This window comes from Leptosomus discolor, chromosome 5 (assembly GCF_034619465.1).
Source record: "Leptosomus discolor isolate bLepDis1 chromosome 5, bLepDis1.hap2, whole genome shotgun sequence".
Classification (NCBI taxonomy): domain Eukaryota; kingdom Metazoa; phylum Chordata; class Aves; order Leptosomiformes; family Leptosomidae; genus Leptosomus; species Leptosomus discolor.
The window spans coordinates 12,114,115-12,140,036 of NC_141395.1; the positions used below are offsets into that span (position 1 = coordinate 12,114,115).

General features: G+C 40.2%; 1 protein-coding gene across 1 annotated transcript in view; it reads left to right on the plus strand.

The window, feature by feature from the left end:
* MYLK (myosin light chain kinase) overlaps nt 1–25,922 on the plus strand; it is a 218,344-nt gene that overhangs the window by 232 nt on the left and 192,190 nt on the right. The window lies entirely within an intron of this gene.

Consider the following 25,922-nt stretch of genomic DNA (forward strand, 5'->3'; position numbering starts at 1 on the left):
GATTGTTAAGAACAAGCATTTATAGGCTAGGCTGTAATGATCATCTCTTTGGCTCTCCCTTGGGCTTCTTTCAAAGCCTTTCATGAGCCTTTCAAATGTAAGGGTGCGTATGTGGAGCCACGTGTAGAAATGTTCCTTTGCTGCTGCTGTGGATGTCCACATCTTTCATGTTTCAGACAATATATATTTGTGGAGTTTGGTTCTATTTCTTCAACTTTTGCTGTTCTCAAAGTATTTGTACCGTGTTGTACAGCACACTTAGGGTCTCGGAGAGGGATAAATCCTGGTGACACCACTTAAACATACTGCCTAAGGATGGGGGAAGGAGATGAATGCTTAAAATCATTAACTTGGGGGGGGGGGAGGGGGAGGAGGTGAAATCACTTCTCTGCATGCTGCCTTCACGCTATGGAGCAATATGCTTTTTGGGATTCTTTGCCATTTAATCCTCTTTGCTGTATGTGCACATCTGGACTCTGGCCTGGCACTGCTCCCTGCGCTCAGACTGGAAGGGAGTGGCATGGCAGACTTGCAGGGGCTGGAGACCAGAGGTGAAAGGACAGAGAATCCTTCCTTTCTCTTACAGTTTAAAGATACTTTTTAGCCCCAGCCTTGTCTTCTGCAGAGTAAATCCATAGGAATACTTCTTCCAAAGTTAGGAACAGAACCAAACTGTTTTGAAGCCTAGATCACGCTCTCTACAAAGGGAATGGCTGAGAGGATAAGTGCAAATACCTGGTTCCACCCACCCTACTTCTGAGGGTTTCCAAGCATTGAACCCTATGGAGGGCGAGCATGGAGTTACCTGACAGAAGGTGTTTTCCCCGCTAAGACTTTCCAAAGCAATGCCACCTCTTTCTTAGTGGAGTGCTGGAAATGCTATTTCTGTCAGTGAAGATGTAGGGGAAGGAGTAATTCCTCTCACATTTTAAATCCCAAATAGAACGATGATCTCCCTCCTCCTACTTCCTGCACGCGTCTTTATTTTTTTCCTAATGACTTGCATTATTATTTGCCAAATGCGGTGTGTGTCTTCCTGTGCAACTTCGTATGTATTTGCTGAGATGTTCCTGGAACTAGGCTCTAAGAATGCATTTTTATGAGCCTTCTGTTTTTAAACCAGAATTATATTTACTAATAACTGTCACATGTCATGAATAGCTAACTTTCATCTGGCATGTATCCACAGCATTTTCTGTTTCCTCAAATGATACTATTCTTCTGTAGCTCATCGCTACGTGCGCTGCAGTTTCTAACAGCACTCGCTGTAACACATTTCCATACACACCTATCTTTTGCTCATCCTCAGCATTTTGAACCCTAACCCTACAGGATAAGTGTTTTAACTCCAATAGTAACTGGAGGGACTTTGTTGGTTGTAGCAGTTTGCCACCAGAGGACCAGCCACTAGAAGGACAGGCAGCATGCCCTGTGCTGGTGTGCGCTAGGTTAATGGTGTTTAACCTTTTTAGAGAGACACGGGCAGAAAGAAGGAAAATGCCTGGTTTAATATACATCACAGCTTGGGTTTTATATATACGTGAGAGGCTGACACTAGTTAATATCACTGACCCAATTTTTATTGCCCTTGTAGGGAAATCTTGAAAGATCTGCTGCAAAGAAAGTCAGAAATCTGATACTTTGCTGTTGCAAGCATCTCTCCATAGCTTTAGTTGCCTTGCTGCATGGTGCAAAGGAGGATGAAGGAAATAAATCTGTGAAGTTCTGTTGGTTTGCTTGTATAATGCTGAAAGGGAATTTATAAAGTCTGAAGCAAGCAGTGATTACATATTGTCATTGGCTAAGTAAGAGATGCATGATTTTTCACCATGGTTTTTGGTCTGGTTTGTGTTCTCCCCGGCTCCTCCTTTGAGATCATTAGGACTTCCTCTGGGCGATGATCCTATTTTTACAGTCAATCAAAATCCATAGCAATATCCTTACGCAGGCCAAATACACTGTATTAGAAAGACTATAAACCGACAGCTACAAATTACTTTCAGAGCCCTCCTAAAACAAAATGCAGATGTAAGTAGAGTCCGGAACTGCTCCAAATGCTGCGCCTTATAGTTGTGGATGTCTAAATCCGGAAAGTGTGCTCAGAAGCTCTGTTTGAGTGCCATGTAGGGAGATGGCTGAAGTTTTTGGTTAGACTCTGGAGAACTATGAGCCACAGTCTGTGGTTGTTGGACTCTTCTAGGTAATTTGGGTTCAGGCCTGAGCATGGGCTGGAAGGGAACCTGGACTGCTTCATCCTGTTTTTGCAGAAAGACTCATCTCCTTCGTAAACTTGTCAAATTCATACTAAAACATGCTGCAGTTGTTTGCTTTTGCTGCGTTTAGAGCTTTTCCAAACTTTATTCCACAAGTACAAGTTAAGAGGTAACAGGTAATTTTCTTTTTTTCCTTTGGCTGGTTAATACACTCTAGCCACTTTGGCACTAAATTATTCATTTTTAACCTCCCATTGGAAGGTAGGATGTCCTTTCTCTTGTTGCTGTAGAAACACGTTGCTACACCTCTTGCAGAAGACTTGTAAAAAAAACTTTTTCTGAGCTTAAATGTCAACAGTGGCATCCACTGTTCCAGACAGGATCTTAGCAAGCCTTGTACTGATGGAAACGCTTCTGTGCTGCATGTTAGGATTACATATGCTGTTTGGATTACAGCACTGAATGCAGGGAAGATATGATTATCTGTAGTGTGGAAAAGGATTCATTAGTGAAGCCAGATGGATCCAGGTAGGATGGACTCTGAGGTCTTTTTAAATTTGTCACAGCTTTAAATGGTATCTAAGTTGTCTGTGATTACAGTATGGGTTTTGCTAAAATCTGGGTCTTTCCCGAGCAATTGTAAAGGGTCTGTTGAATGTGCTACAGCAAGGTCTGTCTCTAATAATGTCTTCATTAAGCCTTTCTACAAAAGGAAGAGTATACTAATTGCCAGACTACCGTGTCATTTGGCTCTGTGAACAAGCTACTGAACACGTACTTATGAATGGAAACTTAAAAGGATCATTTGCAACCTGCTACATGAAAGAAATACCAAAATGAAATGAAAATCCATTTGTTCCTCTGTTAGTCCTGTTACTGTTAACGCTGATATACAATTCCAGTTTAATTTTCCTGGGAATCTTGACTATTTTCATAAACTCTTTTTGCCTCTGAAGTTTCAGCAGCTGCTCCCTGTATAAAAGCTAGAAATAACTTGTCCTCCTTTAGTAGGAATGAAAGGAGAGTTGAGCTCTATAGAAATGAGCAGATTAGAGCTCCATGAGGCAGATACCGATTTAATGCTGCTGAAAAACCAAACCCGCTCAAGTAATCTTAAGTCTCACTTCTAGTGATCAAAAATTCTAGGGGGAAAAAAAAAATCCCTTAGTGACTTATTAACAAAGGCTTTTCAGGTTTACTGGGATTTATCATGTGAGCCTAATCTACCTTTTGTTCATCCAGTTGGCAGGCTTTAAGATTTAAAAGGGTCTGCAGAAACTCCTCCCCCAAACTCCTTATTTAATTAAAGAGGCTTGGTGCATTATTTACCTTTGAGTCTTCCATTTATGTGGGAACAATGAGTTGGGGTTAACATATTGTAAAATATTTGTGAATGCTGCATTGTAAGCAGAGATGGGAAAAGAAACAAACTCTGGCCATACCTTCAAATTTACACTGAGCTATACAGGTTCATTCAGAATGTCTGGAAGTGAGGCCACTCCTACATAAATACTAAAGTATAAATACAGGTGTGTAGCTCTACAACAGATTTCCCTGCCTCTGTAGGCGAATAAAGAGCCTGAAGGCAAGGCAGTCTTCATTTGCTTCTGTGGGAGCTCTCCAGAGCCATCAGATGTGCAGATCAGGCCTTGCACATGCCAATATCTTATATATTTTGCTTTGATAGTTCAGCAAACACAGACTGGTAGCTGTAGTTCTTTCACTGGTTCCCCCAGTTTCTTCTCCTCCCCCACTCCATTCATTGCTGTGGCTGTGAGCATCAAGTTGCAGATAAAAAGACTTGTGAGAGAGCAATGGGATGCAGCTCTTGCCAAAAGCAATTAAGTGCTTAGGATTACAGTGTGCTTTACAAAGTGTGTTCATGCCGAATCTCTTTCCTCTTCTGCTTGCTGGCGCAAAGCAGTTGCTTGGCACTCACCGTTGTTATAACAAGTCTGAGCATTGCTAAACTTCACTACACGATGTCAGCTCTGTAAATAAGTCTAGCAAGCTGCAGTGTCTTATGTTTTGAGGACAGTCTTGCTGGTGATTCTTCAGTAAGAGTCAGCTTGGCCTCATCACCTTGGCTGTAGTTGGATTAAATTCACTCACTTGCCAAAAACGTGGCCAGCTGAGGGCATATTAATTATTCAGACTGAAGTGCTGTGTTATATGCACAGGATTCTTCGTGCCAAAGGCATTTTTAGGGCTTGTGATGCAGCTGATGTGCCATAGGATACAGAATTGTAACCAAGGTGATTTTTTTCATAAAGAAAGAATTAAATCAGAACATATATTCCATTTGAAAGTAGATATAACCTGTGGGAGAAGGAAGAGATGCTCTAGTTGCCAGTCACGTTTTTTCTTGTGAAATGTGATAAATTGCTGAGGGTCCACAGGTTGTCTGAAGTTGCAGACCTCCTGGCTGAGGAAAGTGAGTGATGGCATGTGCTGTTTTCCCTGCCCACTGCAGTTTACTTCTAATTGTTGCACGGAAGGTTAAGACCATTGCTCTGTGTTGCTTTTTTACTGCTGCTTCTGTGATTCTTCAGCTGTCTTGTGATCTGGGGTATTTGCAGAGCAGCAGGATGATATCTGAACAGAAAGATGTGTCCAAAATGGTACCCGAACTGTGTACTGAAGGATAATCTGACTGCCGAGCCTGTAATTTCATCCCAAGACCTTTTATATACTGTCTAAAGCAGTGTAATCCAGCTTTCAGTGGGGAATGCTGCTAAGTAGCAAAAATCACTGTCCTGATTGTTAACCTCAGCAAAATATTAAGGGATGAGTGGGTAATGGGGAGTCCAAGGACTGAGTTGCAAATACTCTTACAGAGAGGATCAGGATTTGAGCAGCTGGAGAGACAAACTGGTACTTGGTCTGGCATAGACACTCTCTGAGATGTTCCAAGTATGAAAGGATCCTTGTTTTCTGAGTTAGCTGCTCTTATCTGTCTGGAAGTATTGCAAGTTTCCTGTTTGCTTCTAAGGCCTGTAAGCATTGTGTTTTGCAGGCAGCATGAGTCAAAGGAACTACAGCTACCAGCTCTTAGTTCTGATCAGGATATTGTTGCATTTGATTTCGAGGTGATGTTGTTTTCTTAAGTGCTATAAACTAGTGAATACTCATGGTGCAAAACAACAGATAAACAAGGTGAGAAAGGGATGTGGGATTTTCTGTATCTACTAAGTGACAGTCACAATTTCATTTACTGTGTAAACATGCAGTGTGAATAACAAGCATGCCTGCTTTAATACCCCATTATAAAATGTATGTAGTTGTGTAATCATGTTTTCTGCAGTGTTAACTCTTACGAAGTTGCTTGTCTCTTAACAGAATAAATATATCATTCCATTAATTCCTTATGAAGCAAGCAGTTTGTTAAATACTAAAGTAAAGGCTTTTTTCATTCACATATTTATTTTCAAGTTATGTATTTGGAATTGGTGTCATTTAAAAAAAAATAATTAAAAAAATCACTGACAGTCTCTTCTGAGCAAGGATTGACTGGGTAAAGAAAAAGTGTTCTGTAAAAATCACTCACAAAGCTTAGGTCAGGGAACCACTGTTTGTATGGTCTTACACTGTTGATTATATCAAAAGAGAAGTTACAAACCAGAAGCGATAAGCAGGCTGTGTTTAAAATGCAGAGGAAAGAGAAATTTGTTTAAAATTGCCTGCTTTACTCAGGTTATTTACCTTAGATCTTTTATGATTCTAAGTTTTCCTTTTCTTTGGAAGAAGAGGAAGGTATTAAGTCAATGCTTCATGTCTGAAAGTGTTACTAGCTCTCCACGTCACTAGTTCAAGTCCAGCCTAGTTTTGAAGGTGAGAAACCTTTTCTGTTTTGTGCAGTGTAAATTTACTCCAGTGCTGCTGTGGCTTAGATTGGCGGGATCTGCCTATGCACATGCTGCTGCTGTTTAAGCGCTGACATTCTGGCTGTGGTGGCTGCAGGGGGTGTAGCTCGGGCAGAGCCTGTGAGACCCTTGCAGAGGGAGACTTGTCTTTGAAATGTAACAGCTGGTGTACGGGTGTCTCACCCCCAACATCAGAGCAGTGCAATTCCTCTGACCTCAACAGAGTTGCAGCATTCATGGTTTTCAGTGATGTGGGAGCAAAACTGGGCCTATATTCTTTTAACTGGTCTATTTAGCAGCTCTTTTCCATATGCAATCTCCATGCCAGTGACAGGAGCTTCCTGGAACTGACAGGAGACACAAAAGACCCTCTTCTCTAAATCACTGGACCTTAAGAATATTGAAAGGATGTTACAACGAGCCTCATAATACACCATTGTCAGGCTCTCTCTGAAGATGCCTGCAGTTGTATCATACCTCTAAGCTTTCCAGAGGGGGTATGATGACCCATATGGAAGAAAATAGGAGAGTAATAGTTTGGGTGGCTGTGAGGAATTTTATGGTACTACTTCCCCTAGCTGTAACTTGAAACCAGCTGGAGGTATTTAGGCTGACTGAACTCGTTTTGGTAAGAGGCAAGCAAATATCTGAGCACGTATTGTGCAGGGTTTTTTAGGAAGAGATCCTGGCTTGTATGTCTATGCATGTCTGCGTGCGTCTTTCTCACAGACAGGGGAGTGGTGAAAGAAGGTTTGTATTTTCTTCTTCATTTGCCTTTCTTCTTCCTACTCATTTTCCTGTTCCTCTGCAGCACAGCAGTTTTTCATGCTGCTGTGAAAATGTCCGTGCTTGTGAGCGAACACGTTTGAATAGAAGAGGCTGCTGGGTTTTGAAGTCTGAACTTCAGCATTCCCAGGAGAGGCGCCGAGCTTGCGTTCTGCGTCTCCTTCAGCCCCGCTCAGGGATGTGCCTTAACAGCACGAGTACTCTTGCAGCAGTTTGTGGCAAGCTACCTCTGCACTGCTGGCAAAGCAGGCTTGTGTCAGAGAATAAAAAAATGCTGTTATTTTCTCGGCAATCAATACAGACTTCTGATCACTGATTCAGATGCTGAGGAACAAGACCACCACAAACAATTATGCAGTTGCTTACCTAAATACTTATTTGGCCCTTTCCCTCATAGTCTTCACTCATTGTACGCTCACTGCAGGCTACGGAATCGCAGCAGCACTGCGGCAGGCCGTCCCTCGGGGTGTCCCTGCTCCCTTTGCCACGGAGGACCCCACAGAGCGTCTCCAGCCCTCAGCAGCCGCCATTTTCTTTCCCTCACACCTTGCATCCAGGCCCTTCTCTGGCTGACGGACATTTTGGCGCAATGGTGGGGCTCTGGTGTGTGGTAGTTTCCCCCCTGGTGCCAGAGCCGGCGGGAACCGGCTGGGACCAGGTTGGGGCGGCTCAGGGCCTCCTGACAGGCCGCCCCGCTGTGTCTTACGCCAGTTACGATGTCGTTATACGAGGGGTGTGAATAAAGGTGTGGCGGTGGGATGGCGGTGAGTATCCGTGGGGGAATCGCCTCGCGCTGAGGGGCGGATGAGGAGGCAGGAGCTTTGCCATGTCCTGCAGACAGGGCTGGCCTGAGCACCTACCAGGCAGGCTCAAACATACTCGCTCCATTTTGCCTCAGCCCTGACCTGTGGGACCAAAGCTTTATTGCAACTGATGGGGAATTTTGCTCAAGTTACATGTTTAAGTCAATCTGAACGTAGGTACTGGGCTACTTACTGATCAGTTGAGCACATCTCATGAGGAGTAAAAGTCAGTGGGGATGTTTAAAAGGCTTTTTTTTTGTATGGGTTTTCTTCAAATGCTTCTAAACAGAAGTATTGCTCCTTCATTTTACCTGAAATTGTGCCGTTATCTAGTTCATCTCGGGTGACTAATAAAGTATTTAGTTCTCGTTCAATTCGTATAGTTCTTATCTGATGTGAAACTCACAGTTATATTCCTTTTCCAAGGTATTTCCAAGCTATAGCTGTGGATGTAATGAGGTTGCAAAAGTTAATGACTTGCATGGCATCTTGACAGCAAGGACAGAAAGTCAGAAATGTTCAAATAATTTTCCGGATAAAGTAGTGTGGACCTTATTCTGTTTTCAGATCATGTTTGCATGATCTTGACCTTAGATTTCAATGTAGTTTCCTCTAGCTACAAACTCTTTACCACTTTATCATTTTTGCTTTGTTTGGGATGGTAAAAGTAAACATAAATGTGTAAACACGTTTTACTACTTGACACTACATTGTTTGGGGTTTTATTATGTTGTACTTTGCTTGACAACTCAGGTAACCTGCTCTGAGTTTGCTGTGATTGTTCATCAGTGCATGAGCACTGTGCAGGATCCTGTATGTGTGACACATACTCATATATTACATTAGCAATGTGTGGTTATTGATATTGGTGTAGTCAGCTGTAGTAACATAGCCTACTGCTCACCAAATTAAGGAGGAGAAAACTATATGGTGCTTCACGTTCTGTTCGTGCCTGTTGTTGTTCTGTGGGGAACAGAATTCACTATAAGCATTCCAATGCTAGTTCCTTTCTAGCTGCTTTTATTATAAGCATGAGGTTTTGAGACAGACTGTGAAGAGCAGGCATAAGCGTTAACTTTGTCAAACAAACCTTGTTAATTGTTGATCTGTGTAGCATAGCAATTTTTTCCCAAAGAACCAAACAAAAATATTTTTCTTTTAAAAAGGTAAGAGTTACAAGATAATGAACTAAAGTGAACCTCAAAACAATGGATTTATTGTCTTGAAGACAAACTCGCAGTAATTGCACTTCTTGTGAGGTTCTTTTCTGTCCAAGCTTACATTTCACTTACAAGACAGGAAATACAGCTTTCCTGATTAAATTTTTTTGAGATATAAATAACTTACTGTCTTCAAAGACTGTGTTCATTTTAAAAACACGTCAAAATGAAATTTTGAATTAAAAATTAAATTAAAATCTTGGTTTACTTAGGTTAGTAAAATAGTTACTTATGGATATCTGTACTCTGTAAAAGTAAAAGGTGCTTTCAGCAGGAAGACTGTTAAAAAGGAAAGCTCTGGCACCTGTAACTGGTCTAAATTGTCTTATTTCCTATTCTTTGCTGTTCATATTTGTTCCTATCCCATTCCTATCCCTACCCACTCCCACCTCTGCCATGAGAGGTAATGAATATGTTTGCTTTCTACCAACTTGCTCCTTTGCTGGAGTTAGAGTACAGATAAAATAACAAAATTAATCCAGATACTGCACAGGAGGAAGAATACCAGCCATGTGTATATTTTCTTTTATTGCATTGTTTATGGATAATTGTAATCAGATACTAAGAGACAGTGGTCAGCATGTTGGCAGAAAGCAGATCTCTAAGACAATATTCCTATATTAAACCATGCAATGAATTCTAGTCTGGTTGTCACAGTGGCAGGAGGTCCTTTTCTGAGGCCCTGATGAATCTTGGTCATTGCTGATCCTCAGGAAGTGGTGCGATGCGTGGGAATGCTGGGTCTACCTAAAAAATGTATAACATTAAAACTGCCTCAGTGTTCCAGTTAGCCCAGCATTGTGTCCGACAAGTTAACAGAAGATTCTTCAACAGCTATTTTTTGAGATCCACTTCTCTCCCTACCTCTCCAGTTTCCACAGCTCTTGTGTTAAGAATATTCGAGGATATGTACCTGTTTAGTTCTTTAAGTGTACATTTATGGACCTGTCATCCCGGAGTTTGTTTAATCCCTTTTTGAACCCATGGACATCATTTGTCTTCACAGCCTCATCTGACAGCACGTTTCAGAGCTTGTAACCTGCTGGGTAAACAAATATTTTCTATTTAAATGGGTTTATTGCTAGTTTCAGTATCTTCTTATTCTAGTGTTGTAGGATTTGGCAAATAACAGTTCTGCATACAGCAGAATGGTCATATCCGCCCACAGCTGCCTTCTCTGCAAGCTGAGGAGTGCCAGCCTTTTTAGTCTCTCAGTGTACAGCATCTGCTTTGTTTCCATTTGGTTGCCTTTTTTTTGCACCCCTCTAACATTACTATGTCCTTCTTGATATGTGGAGAGCAGATAACAATACTCAGGTTCTGGGAGTGCTCAGGTCTGTGTGAGGTGACAGAAATGCTCTCTTTCTGATGGTGTCCTGTGTTTTCCTGGCTTTTTTGACTGCTGCTGAACACTAAGCCAATGACTCTAGAGAACTGTCAAGGATGGCTCAAGCTTCTGAGTAGGAATGGTTAGAGCTGGTATTGCCTAGATCAATTCCTTGAAATTTATCTACACTAAAGCCTACCTGCCAACTTTTTTCCCCAATCAGTTTTGTCATTGATGAACATGCTGAGTAACACCAGTCCCAGCACTGATCCCAGGGGTTGCACTGCTGATTCCTTTCCATCTTAAAGTGTCCATTAAGCTCTGTCCTTGGCTTTGTTATTTTTTCTAATGTGCTCACTCTTACTGTGAATGAAGTCAGACTTGCCAGAGTGTGGTTCTCGGGTTCCCTTCCACAGCCCTTCCTGTGGCTGGGAGTTACGCAGGCAGGATCTGCAAGTCCTCCAGTACAGAGGCTCGTTATGATGCTGGCTTACACACCTTGGCTAGCGGTTCTTCAAATTCACATTTGAGTTTCTTCAGAACTTGTGTGAACGTTGTTCTGTCCCAGTGATTTATTAACACCTAACTTCCTTGTTTGATCTAGTATTTCCTGAATTTATTTCAGCTTGATCTGACTCCTCTGCCAGACTTGCAACAAAGAGTGCAATGGGTATGGAAATCTCTCCAAAGATTTCAGCAGTAAAGACTGATGAAAAGAATTCGCTGAGCTTCTCTGCTACAGCTTTATCATCCCCATCTGCCCCTTTTACACCTTTGTCATCCAGCGGTTCGACTGCTTTCCTAGCTGGCTTCCTGTTGTTGATGTACTTAGAGCTGATTACTAGGACAGTGATCTTCATTTGTCGGCACTTCTTGGATTGTCTTTTAGCCCTCTTAATTTCCTGCTTATGTTTGACTTGCCGTGTTTTATGGGCTTCCCTGTCTTTACTTAAGCAATCCATTTTCTAAGAGCTGACCTGTGCCCTGCAATACGCTCCTAACTCTCCTTGAGTTTTCTTGCTTTTCGAACTGATCCTTTTCTCTGTCCTCTTTTTCTTGTCACATTCTTATATAATTCCCTTTCTTAAAATTGAGTATCTGTACACTGGTTTTGTTTGGTGATCTAGTACCAGTGCCATTCTTTGTGTTACCTATCAGGTAGCCTCTATAGCTTTCTCTGTTTTGCATTATACCCTGTACTTGGAAGTCTCTTTTCCACTGGACAACTGTATATGGATCTGGAGCAATGACTGATTCTATCCTGTCTCTTTCTTTTCCACGTGGGCAGGTACTGAGTATTTCTGAATGTCCTCATATATTGTTGATATACGGCAGCAATGAGTGTTGTAATACTCTGTGGAAGCTGTCTTTTAAAATGGAGAGGCACAAGCTGGGCACGAAGCTGTTCTGGGTGCTAATGGAGCTATATACATTGCCTTTTGCATACAAACAGTACATACAGTGATGATTAAAACTGCACTTATACATACTCTAGCCCAGGATTTAATAAAATTCAAAACCCCTGCCCTTAAAACACCCAGAAAGAAGATAGCCTTGCTTTTCCAGTTTTGCAGACATGGGAAAAACCTGAAGGAGAATACTCTGTGGTTATATGAGGTCTCTGTGCATATGTTTACGAGAGCTGAAGTGTGTTTATATTCACTTCTGTGCAGTTACTAGAAGACTGTCCTTCTTTCATACAGCACATGCATGCATTTGAAGGAACAGTACAGAAGTTTATTCTCTACAGATACACTTTGAAGCGCTGCTTTTACAGATCCAATCCAGCATTGAAACAAGATGTGCAAACAAGTTATTGTTGATTAATATTGCTTAGCTAGTCGAAGCTAATATTAACCAATAACACCTAGATAGCTGGATAAACCTTGTACTGTGTTCTCTTCGCACTATATCTGTAAAGTCGCATACGTTCTTTTTACTAGGTGCACAGGACTGGATTGTTTGGGTTTTTTTGAGCCACATTCAGTCCCCTGCTATAGCAGTCACCTTGTATTCTGTAAATAGATACACCTAAATTCGCAGAGCTTGTCTGTTAGTGCCTATACTTAACCTGTGAGTGCTGGACCAATCGTGCTTCAAATCTAGCTATGTGTATGTGCTTTTTTGTTGAAGGTCTTGGATTCAAGCCTACTACATATCTGCCTAGACCAGAAAGCTTTTGGAAATGTATGCGCTGTCTCTGTGTGATGACTTCAGTGATGAGTTGCAGGAGTTCCCCATCATATGAGGAGTTAAATAATGGAGTTGCATACTTTAAAAGTTACTGTAAAAAAAAAAAAAAAAAAAAAAGTGAAATTGTCCAGAGCAGTTTCTTCATCAAAGCTGACTGGAATAACATCTGCGGTGAAAACCTGTGCCTCATCACTTCATTGTAATACATGCAAGGGAAATGATGTCAAGTGAAACAGTTGTGTGTCAGAGAGACAGGAACTGGACTTCATGATGCAGAAGGCTTCTTACAGTCCTGTATCTAATTCATTCTCTTGAGTGATTTCTTATGAAATGAAACTTCAGTGGCTGTCAGGATCTTTTGTGATCACTGGTGTCTGTACAGTATTTAGCTGTGAAATTGTTCTTAGACTGGTAGGTTTATGTAGCTACTTCAGCCAAACTTCACTTGTCTAATATTTAGGTACCAATAATTTCAACAGCATATTGATTTATGTTTTTCTAACTGTAAAATACGTTCATTAATGTGAATTATTTGCAGGATTTCTACTAGAATGATTTTCAAGTAGTATGGTCAAATACATAGTTATTGTTACTTTCATCACTAGGTTTCAAAACACTTTACAAAGAAGTATCAGAGAGAAGGGAGTTTGAAAGGACTTCTCTAAGGCCTGGAAAAAAGGTAAGCAAGGTGAATCTTCTGATTCTATGTCTGAATGCAAGGTTGTCTTATTCTAACTAAAATGAGTTTAAGGAGTTCACAGAATAAAACTCAAGTGAATAAAACTTGCATTACCTATAACATAGGCTTAGTCCAGATTTAGCTTAATGTACTGGAATAAAAAATAGGAAGAGAAAAGTCACTTATAAATGCAAATGTACCCATAAGAATGTTTAGGTATTATCAAATATTTAAGTTCTTACCTTTAAACTGCATGCTTGAAATGCAGAATTTCTGGAGCTCATTGGAGAATTATTTTAGGGTGAATTTTTTAGCCCAATTCTCTGTGAGTCTCTAATGTAAGATTTTGCCCTGTGCCTGCATTAATATTAGTTTTGTTGTCTCAGCTGGATTAATTAGCTCAAAAATATGTAATTAACTTAGTGATGAGCCAAAATATTGATTTCTTTCACAATGAGAGACTCAATGTAAAAATAGTTTTCAGAGGTTAACTGACTTATTTTTTTAGAGCTATTCCACCCCATGTGCACACCAAGAAGATTTTTATATGCTTATAAACTGGACATGGAGCTATTACTAGCTACCTTCGGAAGTTTGTGGCCTGAAAAATAAAGATGATTAAAAATCAACCTTTAAACTTATTACATGGACTTCCTGTAACTTGCCCTTTCCAGGCAACACAGTTATTTGCTCTTTTTCATCTTCAAATGAGAGGACTTGAACATAGGAAAACTGCTCTGTGATGTTTCCAGGCTTAGAGGAAACAAAAAGACTTCTAGAAACTAATAAATAAATAAATTACTAGAAAAAAATTAAAAGCTTTGAGCTGTTTGGCAAATATTGAATCTCAGTTTGTGAAAACAAAACCTGAGCTTGGGTTCAGTGTCAGAACTTGATGCTGTTATTTTGAACAGTTCTGGTTAACTTAGAACAAGGGCTGACTGCTCCCTCTTGTATTATGGAGTTACATAGTACAACAATTAACTTTGGGTTGTGTTATGCCAGCTGCTGTGCAAACACACAGGAAGACCTTGTTGCTGCCCCCAAAGAGTTTTGTCCAAGGTAATTAACAGCTGCTTACTTGCAGTGCAATGATTTTTATATGTAGATATATATATTATTTTTTTTATGGAAAGCTGTACTGAACTCATAAAACTGAATAGTTATGATTTGTTTGTTTCTTTAATCTAGGGGGATTTGCCATGCTTCTGCTTTTCAGAAGTGTGTGTCTTTTCATTGGTCTTGTAACATACTCAGTAACTTGAGTTCTTAAACCATATCACCTAGAAAACCACCTGGTTTTTCATTTGAGAAAGAAAGATAGGAGACCAAAATTACCTGCAACAGTTTTTTTTTCTGGTTTGTTACCTTTTCTCGTGCTTTAGAAGAAAGGCACTCTCAAATTTAGATTTCTGCGGCTTCAGTTTCCAGCCCCTGGGTTTTGGTATGTCTTTCTCTGAGATAACTTTAGCGTCTGGTACTTCTGGTCTCTCTCGGAAAGTACTTCTGCTCTGTGTGATAAGAAACCTTGTAAAAATGTTTAACTGAACTTTGTACATTTTTTGGCCACAGTAAACATTTATGTATATATTTTTTCAAGATATTTTTCCCAATCTCCAAATCATTGTCATGCCCCATTTAATTCTCCAGACTTTTTCAGTGCCCTTTTAGGGAGTTATATGGATAACTCTACTGTCAAGGCAGAAGTCTGTGACTCTTCCTGGCTCATGTATGAGAGGACTTGCATTTGCTTCAGTGAGGCAGTAGACATTTTCCATTATGTGTGTTTGCGTCAAACCGAGAGGCCTTGCTTGTGCTTTGAAGTTCCCTGAAATGGTAAATTTTAACCCCAACACTGGGGGAAAAAATGCTAATGCTTTATGTTTTTTAAAGAAAAACGGAAGGAAACAAAGGAGAGGAAGAACTAACTAGGCCCTGGGGATTGATCTTGATTCTGCCTTATTACCACAGCTTTATCCTTTCCAGTTCTTAAAGACTCTGTCAGTTATTGAACTCTGATGACCTGATTAATGCATTGGAGGCATGCCTATAGATTGTGGTATTGATATTGTTTCCAGATGGTTTCCTGGCAGGCAGATTGGCAACAAGATGTCAGCTTTGGTGATGAGGGGGAATAGTGTGGGGTGGGTTTTTGTTGTTTTTTTTTTTTTTTTAATGGAGCTTGTCTCAGCAAATAAATAGCAGTCATTGGGTCAGTCGCTCTGAAAAACAGTAGCCTTGTGGTAAGCTGAATTCTGTAGATTTATTGGAGTCTGTAGAGTAATACAGTAAAAGGATATTATATCTATATTGCTTGCAGAGACTTAAAAGCCCTGTAATACCTGCTCTTCCTTCAGTCAGCAGGGAGCCGTCTTTTGAAGCTACGTGTATCCTGTGCATGTGGAATCTATGGGATAATCCCTGATGTGTTTCTTGGGGCAAATACTGGATTTCACGGGACTTAATTCAGACTTGAGTTCAGTCAATGCAGCAGGCAGCAGCTGTTAGAAATCCTTGAGACGCCACTGTTTGAGAATTGCCTTCCTGTATTTTGTGTTTCACCCAGGTAGCACTGATTTGTCTCAATATAGGTGTGAAAGGGTTAAACTGAATTGCTGACAGTATCCAGTGGGTCAGAATAAATGACTGGACTGTCCCTTCTAACCTTTCTCCCTGTCCTTTTGTGACAACCGTGTAGCGTCCTATCCACTTTTCTGTGCTGCCAAGAAATAGCTGCTTTTTAGTGACACATTGTTTTGTTTGCAGGATGGCTGCATGTACAGCTGGTTCCATTTAACCCATGAGACTGAAATGGTTTGCAAAGGGGTTTCTTATTCTTATTGTTAAAGCAAAGTTTAACCTCTAATCTCCTTTTCTTTACAAGGGGATTTCTTCCATATATCAATACATAAAGTGAAGGCTTGTTGAGCAGAAGAATCAGCTGGCAGACTGGGAGTGTCACAATGCAGTTCCTCCTTTGGATCTGAGTTCTTTCACACCTAGAAAAAAGCTTCATTTCTCTGAAGGGGAAGGAACTGGATTCCATGGGAAGTCCTGATCCTAATAAATTGAAAATTACCTTACTTTCTTGGTAGGGTTTGCAAGCTGTGCTGTTTCACCATCACTAACTCATTTTAAAACCAGTTCAACTGTGTCTAGATGAGCTGTTCTCTGTGCAAACAGTACTCTACGTGAGTTTTGTGCATCTTAACTTAAAAGAAATAAGATGGAAAATTCCCTGATTTTTGTCTTGCACCTTTGTTGCATTACTGTCGCACACTACATCCACATAAACACATGATTCTGCCTATGGACATGTTAGGACACAATTTTCTTCCTTTCTTATCTGTTGATCTCTCTTTGTGTCAGAAGAGATCGAGATGGAAAGAGATGATGTGTTTTGCTGACCTCAGGACCCCACATGCCCGCAGTGGCTTGCACAGAAAGTGCTTTATTGGAAGGTGGATGCTGTAGCTCTGAACTGTTATTGCACATGTTTTGACATAAAATCTAGGGAGACTGTTGTACTGTTGGACTTTTAGCACTGAAGAGAGGGACGTAAACTGACATAGGAATAAAAGCCTTGGCCAGAGTTTCAAACTTTAATAACAGTTTTTGTTGCAAGGAAGCTCTGAAATTGCAGTGGTTCTGAGCCAGGCCATGCTATAAATCTGAGATGTTAAAGACAAGTTGCTAGTAATGCTCTCTGAGATTTCTTACAGAAAACGTGGTTCTTATTGCAATATGTCTCCTCAGTCCAAGAGGACTGGCAGCTGGTTCTACTACTGCTTGTGCCAACAAGGCTGTAGCTCTGGTTTTCTCTTAATCACCAAATTGATTTTCTTCTAGACCATGAAACAGAGGCTTCCATTTAGACACAGGTTCAATGGTTGGTTTAAACTTGCTACAGCCTCTAGGTTGGGAGTGTACAGTGTAGCAGGGAGAGACTCATGGTTTTGGCGAAGTTCCACGTTATCTACTTCACTTAAATTCAGTTTGTGACCTGTCCTTCATCACCTTCACTGCTGAGTCCTACCTGTATCTGTCTACAGCCAGGCCAGTAAAAATGCTATAGGAACTGGAAATGATGCATACAAGACACAACAGGAGACAGAGAACTCCTTATGTCATAGTTCTAAACCAACTAAATCCCTAGTGCATGATTTGTGTCTTGTGTATATCTGGCCAAATGTTCCCATGCAGTAATTAATGGCAACTGTCTGGTGAGCAGTTTCTAGTGGAAGGATCACTAAAGCTTTCTGTGAGAAAGCTTTCGAGGAAAACCAGTGTTCCAAATTCATTTCACCACTTTAGTCGTCTTCTGGGGACCCACAGCAGCCTGAAGAATACAGAAGCAACCAAAGTCTTGCTCTAGTTTGGATTACAAAATGGAATTAATGTGGAGAGAAAACTTGTATCAATGTAATTGGCTAGTGTCTTTCATAGGAGAAGAAATTACTCTAAAATGGGTTCATTGCTATAGATGCTTGAGAGGGGTGGGGAGTGTCTTGGCTTAGTCTGTCTAAACCAAGGAAATCTGAAATAGAGATTTATGTTCCCAGCTTAATTCTTAAGGTTGTGGGCAGGGAGGGAGAAAGGGAAGTGTATTCGGTGGTATGAGGCTAAAGGCAAATTGCCCAGATCTGCCCTCAGAAATGTAAGCATGACTCTCTGTAATTTGGGAGGGAACTGCACAACATAAAGGACAACGTGGTACGCAGAAGTGTCCAACCCAGTACTGTCCTTGCAGGGCATGGGACCTAGTGGTCCAGGGAGGCTTGTCCAGCCTTATTTACAATAGCTGTGCCATACAACCTTTTTCGTACTCCGTTCTTTAAGGGGAATTAGGCTTCTCTTTAGTTAGTGGGAAGCTGTCACTCTGCCATATTGGAAGCATTCTTCTGATTTCTGACCTAAATATATCTGCTGTTCATTTTGCACTCATGACTTACGTCTCTGGTTATCACAGTCCATTGTTACTCAGACTTGTTTTATTTAAGTATTTTTCTGTTTGATTTTTGTTTGTTTGATATGTCTTAACAGTATGCTATCAAGAGTGGGTCTAAAACCCAGCAGGGGGATGTTTACAGTGAGAAACCGAATGAACCAGTAGGACATGTACGCATAGATGTTAACCCAGTTAGGCAGCAAAACTGCAGCTTTGGGTGTAAACTGTTCCTCTCCAAAGGCCCAGCTGATCTTTTGCTGTGCTCCTGTGCCATTTGTGCAAGAGGAGGTTGGAGGCACTGATGGCCTTATGCATAGGGCCCCTGGAAATGCCCTGATCTTACCCAGTGAAAGATGAGCTGTGGTAAGAAATTAAATTAGCATGGTATTTCCTAGTTCCTCAGTTTTTATCCCAACTTTTAAGTCTCTGAAAATCAGCAGTGTATTTAGTCTTTCAGTGGTGAGAGATGATGATGCAGAGTGGTAGCTGCCAGAGATGACTTAGAAAGAATGATTAGTTTGAGAACATGAGGGCTAACACAAAGTAAGGCTTTATTTTGTGCCAAGTCTAGTGTTACTAAAAATAAATAAATAAAAATAAAGATTAACAATTTCCCATCAGTACACTAGGGATGAAGCTGGGACGTGTATTATTTTGTCTCTGCCTTTTTTGCTTTGTGTAGGTAGTATTTTTCAGAAGTATCTGTGTTCTGTTGAACATCAGTGGAATTTAGCATAAAGTATCTGAGGAGCTTTCTGAAAAATATGTTCTCTGAGCTGTGTTGCTTTTATGCATTTGTCATGGCTCTGGGAGACAATGCTGCATTTGGGAGCAGGGAGCTTACCTGCTTTGTTGTGGTTCTCCTGAATATGGGCTGAAATTGCATGGCAAGTTCCTGATCTGTGTGGAAATAGGAAAGAAGGCTGCTGTTCCACAGTTAGATGCATGGAAAAAATGTGAGTTTGATTACCTTTTTAGTTTGAAGGACTTGAACATATAAGGTTTGTTTAGGTATGCAGATCCTCTCCTTGGCCTTATCATAAACTTGTTCCCCAGTAAACTAAAATAAGCTGTGCAATTACCAGGGAAAAATCACTTAAAATGCATTACTACAATGTGTCATGTTTTACACCTCACAAAAGGTGTTAGGTGGTATATTATGATAAGAGTAAAGAAAATATAAATTTGTAGTAGCAACAACATCAAAGAAATTGGTTTTGCCATGAGGTTCCTAAGAGTCCTTCTTATTTCCATTTGAAACAATAACTGAACCCTTGTGAATTGTGCTCCTGCCTCCATCGATGAAAGCCTAGAAATAATGCAGTTAAATATATGAAGGGGGAATATTTGAGCTGTAGGCTTTCTGCCAGTTTCACCTTTCCTTAAAGCATCAATGTACAGTTGCTTTGTGCCAGTGGAAGTCACAAGGAGGTTTTGATTAATCCTTCATTGTGAAGCTCATTTGGACAGCTAATTGCAATTGCCTTTGTGTTTATAGCAGTCTACCTTGGGAACAAAATGCCACAGCATGTCTTAAGCTACTGTGTTGCCGCATCTTCTGCTTCCTCATCCAACCCAGAATATCAAAGGTAGTAAGCAAATAAAATAAAATTGTTTTATAACTCCCCTCCTCCTCTCCACAAAACTCGCATGCAAACTGGTAAGACTGCATCTCCTCCACACTGGAAGGTACCAGAAACTTCCCTTAAAAGTTGTCTCTTGTAGCCTTGCTTTAAGTTACAATTATGGACAGTATTACAAAAACTCAAAGGTTAAATAATATTTGGCTGGTATGTACTTAGGTGGAGGATTATCACCTGCATTTCACTCACTGCTGCAGAGGCTATAGCATTTGCTTTGTTTGCAAAAACACTGCTATGGCTCTTGCCTGTGCACCAGATTTGAATGCAGTGAGGGAAAACCCAGATTTGCCCTTTTTCATTTGCATAAAGTAATCTTGAAGCTTCCCAGCTCTCCTCCTGTTCTCTGTTCCCCAAAAGTATTCTAATATTTGGAATTTGTAAACACAGGATTTGGAATTCCATATGCATCTGGAACTGATAAACTCCTTGGTATTACGGAGATGTAACCCTTTATACCTCTAACCTACGAATTCTCTAGAGAGAACTTAGACACATCTGAGGTAGATGCAGGCAGATTCCTACCAGCTAAAATCAAAATGAAAAAGTTGTTGTTGAATGAGTGGAATTTTCATTGAAAACTATGTCACTTGGGGGCGTGGGTAAAAACTATAGTATCTGTTTGGCAATAAATACAACCATAATATTTTTGAGCCGGGAACTGAAGAGATGCAAGTCAAACAAAACTTGTCACACGGCATTAGTCGGGGAGAGAACCTTTTGGAAGAGACAGGGTAGTGAAGGGAAAAAAAAAAAAAAAAACAACCACCAACCAAACTAAAACCTCACCCCTAACAGAATCTTGGATTAGTTGAGGTTCAGTGAATGGCTTTGTTAAAAACACTAGAAAAGAATTTAAATAGAGAAGGCCTGATAAGGTGCAGGGCATCACAGATCAGTTTCCATAGTGACATTGTTCAAACGGAGGCTTAAAGGAACATGAATACCGTTGCAGCTGAACTCCACAGAAGATACCAGTCTTCCAGTGGGGATACTGGCTGTTGGTTGTTTGATGTTTTTCCCTATTAGTTGGATTTGGGAAAAAGGTGGTGAGGGGAAAAACAAGGGCTTAGCCAAATAATTTGCTTGACAGACTACTGCTTCCTTCCAACTCTTGCTTTCTGCATTTTATATGCCCTCTCCACTAATTTTTACTGTCAGTGTTTGTTAAAAACTTCAAGTGTTTTTAGAAAAAGTAATACACTTCCACCCCTCACCGTACACCCCTCCATACTCACCTACACTGAAGCAAACACAACTTTATACCAGTGTGGGATTCAGATATGGATGCTCCTTCGTATCTATGTTTATTCTCCTTTGATAAAAAGGTGCAACTGAACCATTTACTTAAAAGTGAGCTCAGTGCGAGTGTAGCACCGTACCTTTAGTGTTTCATGTTGCCCACCGTCCTAATCATCTGATATGCATTGGGAAATTCACCATTGCCGCCTTCTCATAACTGATGCTTTTCCTTTTGAAAAGCTGGGTCAAGCTCTGGTTAGAAAAAAGCTGTTTCATGTTACAAATATTGTGGTGTTGGACTTCTTCCTTCCATTTTTCTTCTCAAAATTGCCATTTTGCAGATTTTTCTTAGCTAAATGTACTGTGAAATTAAGCACAAATCCCTTAAGTTATAGCTGTATAGAACATATTTTAAGAATAAAAGCGTACCAGTCATGTCTCTGTCTAAATTATGATACATTTTCTTAAAAAAAAAAAACCCAAACAAAAAAATTCTTTATTTAAATAAAACTGCAGCAGTTCTTGGACTTGAACTTTTCAGTACAGGCTGAATAAGCAACCTAATAAGATAAATTTATGTAGAAAGAGGGTAGAAGAAATTTGTGCCTATTTAGGAGCTTGACTTCAGTGCATAGAAGACTGGGGCAGTATGGAAATGCTGAATTTTTTTTTTTTTTTTGAGAATGGCCAGGTTTAGCTAACTCTCACTCAGACATGAGAGGCTTCATATTTTGGACGGATCAGCTGGTGCTTATCATTACCATGACTAGTCTTCTCAAAGTGTTTGAGACCATATGGAGTCCTTGGAGTTGCACCTAATCAGGATCTGATCATTAGCCTGTTTTCATCTAAGAACACAAGTAGTTTGAATTGGAAACATTATGTACTGATTGAATCCATTGACCTTTAGTGTTAGGGAGAATTACCTAGGGAAGAGTTTTGGCTTCAGTGAGGTAAATGGTTTGGGTTTTTTCCCCAAATTGATTAGTTGGACCAAAATTTTACTTTTAAAGTAACTTGAATGCTTATTGCAAAATATTAATTTTGTGTATGTCGATTCAATATCTGCTTTATGAAGACGTATCCTGAAGTTGCTCAGAAGCAGAGGTAAGAAAAGCAAATAACTGTGAAAGTGAAGTGTCTTGGCATGAGCACGCTAACTTTAAACATACTATTCTAGTTAGACTGTGTTTGTTGTTAACAAAACAGGCTAGTACAAATGTCCTGTAACAGCATAAATTTTAATATCTAACTTAGATTGTGATGATGACAAACTTGGAAGATAATTAATTTTAAAATGGATGTTTCTGTAGGAACTGTTTATATTTTGTAATGAAATAAATTTTCACATATTCCATGGTTGTTTTTTTCTCTCAGTCATTGTTCTTCTGAGTACCAACAGAGCAGAAAATACATATTAAATTCTTCCCCTTTTCTACCCCTACCTTAAGGGGAAAAGGCTTACATTGAAATTTCTTATTTCACTTCTTGGGAGGGATAGAGAGCTGTGAATTGCAGACATGAGTGCAAAAGTTATTTCTCTTTAAATAGTGTGGAAGAAAAATGTCACTTTTAACTAAACTCTGCTTTTATGAAAGATGCTGTTTTATGCTGTGCTATTGTATTTAATAGAAAATTCTGTAAATTAGTGGGAAACTGAAAACTGGGCTCTTCAGTCTCACTCTTTCCTTTCCAGCAAGATTTCATTGTTAAGTGTCTCCTACTCTAGCTGGAGATGCTTTCAAGATTTCATATATAGTCTTGCTACTGAGATGTCAATCAAATAGCAGGCTATAATTACTTGAAGGGAAGTTACAAAGATGAAACAGCCAAACTTTTCTCGGTAGTGGCAGACAGAAAAATGAGGGGCAGCATCCACAAGTTGCAGCTTGAGTGGCTCACACTGAAGCTTAGGAGGGTAACACAGCACTGGACTTGGTTACCCAGAACTGTTGTGGCACCTCTGTTTGTGGAGCTAGTCAAGGCTTGTCTAGACAGAACCACAGCTGATCTGATCAGGTATTGATAGTAGTGCTTCTTCAAGTGAGATATTGGGTTAGGGATGTGTAGACATCCTTTCTAGCTGACGTTTCTGGGACTCTGCCATTATGTTATCAATTTATTAGTTTTCCTTTTTTCGTCCTCATCCCTGGGTAAGATAAAGACCTCTTACAGCATCTCCCAAAACTGGTGAACTGCCAGTCTGTCTGGGGTCCTGGTTCATAGTTTATAAATTTGGACAGCTCATTCAACTTGAAGTTTACAAACATGTCTCTCCCTCATCCTGATTCTGAACTTTTCTGGATCTCAGCAAACAAGGGTACATCTTGATTATATTTTCATTTGTCAGTTTTTTCCTGATGTGACAATCTCTGTCTAATGATCTTTCATGGAAATCATAATGTCCTACATCACTTAATCTACTGCAATATTCTGTGAGTCTAAAGATGCATGCTCTTAAAACTCCACATGGTAGCTGTAGAATATCTGCCTAGCTGTTTTGAGTATAAAAGACCCGTGCTGTCGACTTTAAAGATTGTGAAATCACATATATTTTTTTAAAAACATTCATCTCATTCAGTGTTGTGTTCCTCACCACAGCACACCTTTTTCTTGGAAGTCCTTTTTTAAAAAGAATATAGCTGCATTTGAACTTTCTGCTTGCCTTGGGGAGCTTCTGCAACAACTTGCTTCTGTAATAACTAGGTAATTTCTCTTTGAACATGAAAGGAGCATTATGGTTTTTACTGGAGTCAAAAGTAGTATAACTCAGGTTCTCTCTCTGGACCTTGCATTAGTGCTTTGTTAATGTCTGCTTGGCTTTCTTCAGGCAAACACTTTTCTGTGGAGAAAATATATGTTGAATCATATAGCTACACCCGTAATTGATTATGAAAGTCTGTTACTAAATGGGTAATACCAGAAATAACTCATATGATGGTTTAGGTTAGCTGCCTGTACAGCTAGAATCACAGAATTTCCTAGTCTATCTGAGCAGACCGTGTCACAAGCTCTATAGCTGGGGTTTGTTGCACTCCATGCCAGGAAGACTCCCTGGCATGACCCTTGTCTTGATAGTTTATTTATGTGTGTGGACATCTCCATTGTCAGCGCAATTCACTGAAGGTGCCTCCTGTATCTTTCGGATATTGGAGAAATGTACTGGAAAGCTGAGCATGCCGAGCACACTGTGGTGTGCTTATTTTAAGGCTGATCACCCCTTCCATTAAGAATGGGATGCCCTTTACCTTTAAATAATCCTTAATACTTTGAATCAAGTTGCACAGAATACAAATATTTATTTTTAAAATCCAAAATAGATAATACTGTTAGAAACATTTTTATAAAGATGCAGATGACAAAGCTGAGAAAATCATACTTATCTGCCGGATCAGATCTTCTCTAACGAACAGGAAATGAATGTTACACTACAATTCTGACAGTGCAGTTGTCCAATGTATATCCATGGAGGAGAAACCTGCTTTGTAGCTTGTGAGTTTTATCTCTGTCTTGTCTGGGATTTCTTTGAGGATGGCAGGTCATCTGACAGTCCACTAGGAGGTAACTTTGCCTCTCCTCACTGGTACATGGAGAGTTTCTTCCTCTTTGGATGTGCTAATGTCAGTTTGGTAGGCCAGGTGTGGTCATCTAAATTTTAACATCCTACTATCAAATTACTAACTTTGTGTGGTAGGACGTTCTAGCTATCTTGAGTATAGCAGAAAACATATTTCATATTAGCACATCAGCTGACTGCTGAAGCATACATATAGATAGGCTTGGGTTAGCTAGTGAAGTATGCTACCAGCTTTTAATTGAGGTTAGACCTGAGTTTGGCACAATGGACCTGCGTCCATGCTCTGTCTTCTCCTTAAAGAATTTAAGGAACATTTGACATTAACCTAGAATGTATGCTAAGACAGCAGGAACCTTTGAAAAGTTGCATTTTGGAACAGAAGAAGATATTCAGGCTCCAAATTCTGGTCCTTTTGAATGTAATGTGATTTTTATTTTCAGTCCTAATCCAGCTTCCCCTGTGCTTGGGTGAATGATAGAGTTAGTAAAAAGGCAAGAGTAAGAATTTGAGAATAGGGGGTGGGGGGATAGGAAGGAGGAGGTGACTGTTGTCATTGGTAGCAGCTGATACTTAAGGTGTGGATCCAAGATCCCTCTAGACTGAAGATTAGAAACCTGTTCATGTTGCTGTACAAGAATTACAGGCACAGCTACTGGGCTAAAGAGTTTCCTCTTAAAAACACAAAGGTCTCATCCTTTTACAAGCAAAGAGGTGAGGAACTCTGTCCTGGAAAGATTAAATACCTTGAGAAACGTCACTGTAGTTACCCCTTCTCACACAAACTCATAGTGGCTCAACTCTTGTCTTCTGAGCACAGGGCATTGCTGCCAAGCCATGCTTTTCTTTCCCTAATGCTTTCTAAGTCTAGTCAACAAAACAAAGTTGGTTACCAGGGAGCTGGCAGAGACCTTCCCTGTGCTGTGGAGGGTGCAGGCATATTCTATCCCTTAGATAAAACTATAATTCTGCCCTCCAAGAGCCTTTGGAAGTAACTTCTCTCACTTGCTGTCCAGGCAGGCAGTATTCAACCTGTGGATTTGGTGTCTTAGAAGTGTCCTGAGCCTGTTGTTGTTCTGGAACCCAGTGTGGCACGCACAGAACCTGGAAGCTCTCAGTGGGTGAGGAAAAAAGCAACCTTTTCCCAAGTACCCTTTGAGGTATTTACTGAATGATTTATTTTTTTTTTTCTTAAGAGTGGATTAATATTGGTCAATCTTTGTCTGAGTTAACATTGAAGAACTCGTGAATTGGGAGCTTTCTTCTACTCCCAAAGGAATCTGTATTAGGTTTGCTTGTTCTGGTTGTTCAAAATGAGAAAATGGCTTAAAGTCATGTCATGAGGGAAAAGAAGTCATTAAAGACAATGAATACTCTTGCAAAGGAAGGATCCCACTGAAACCTGACACCAGTGGGGTTTTTTCTTTTGTGTTT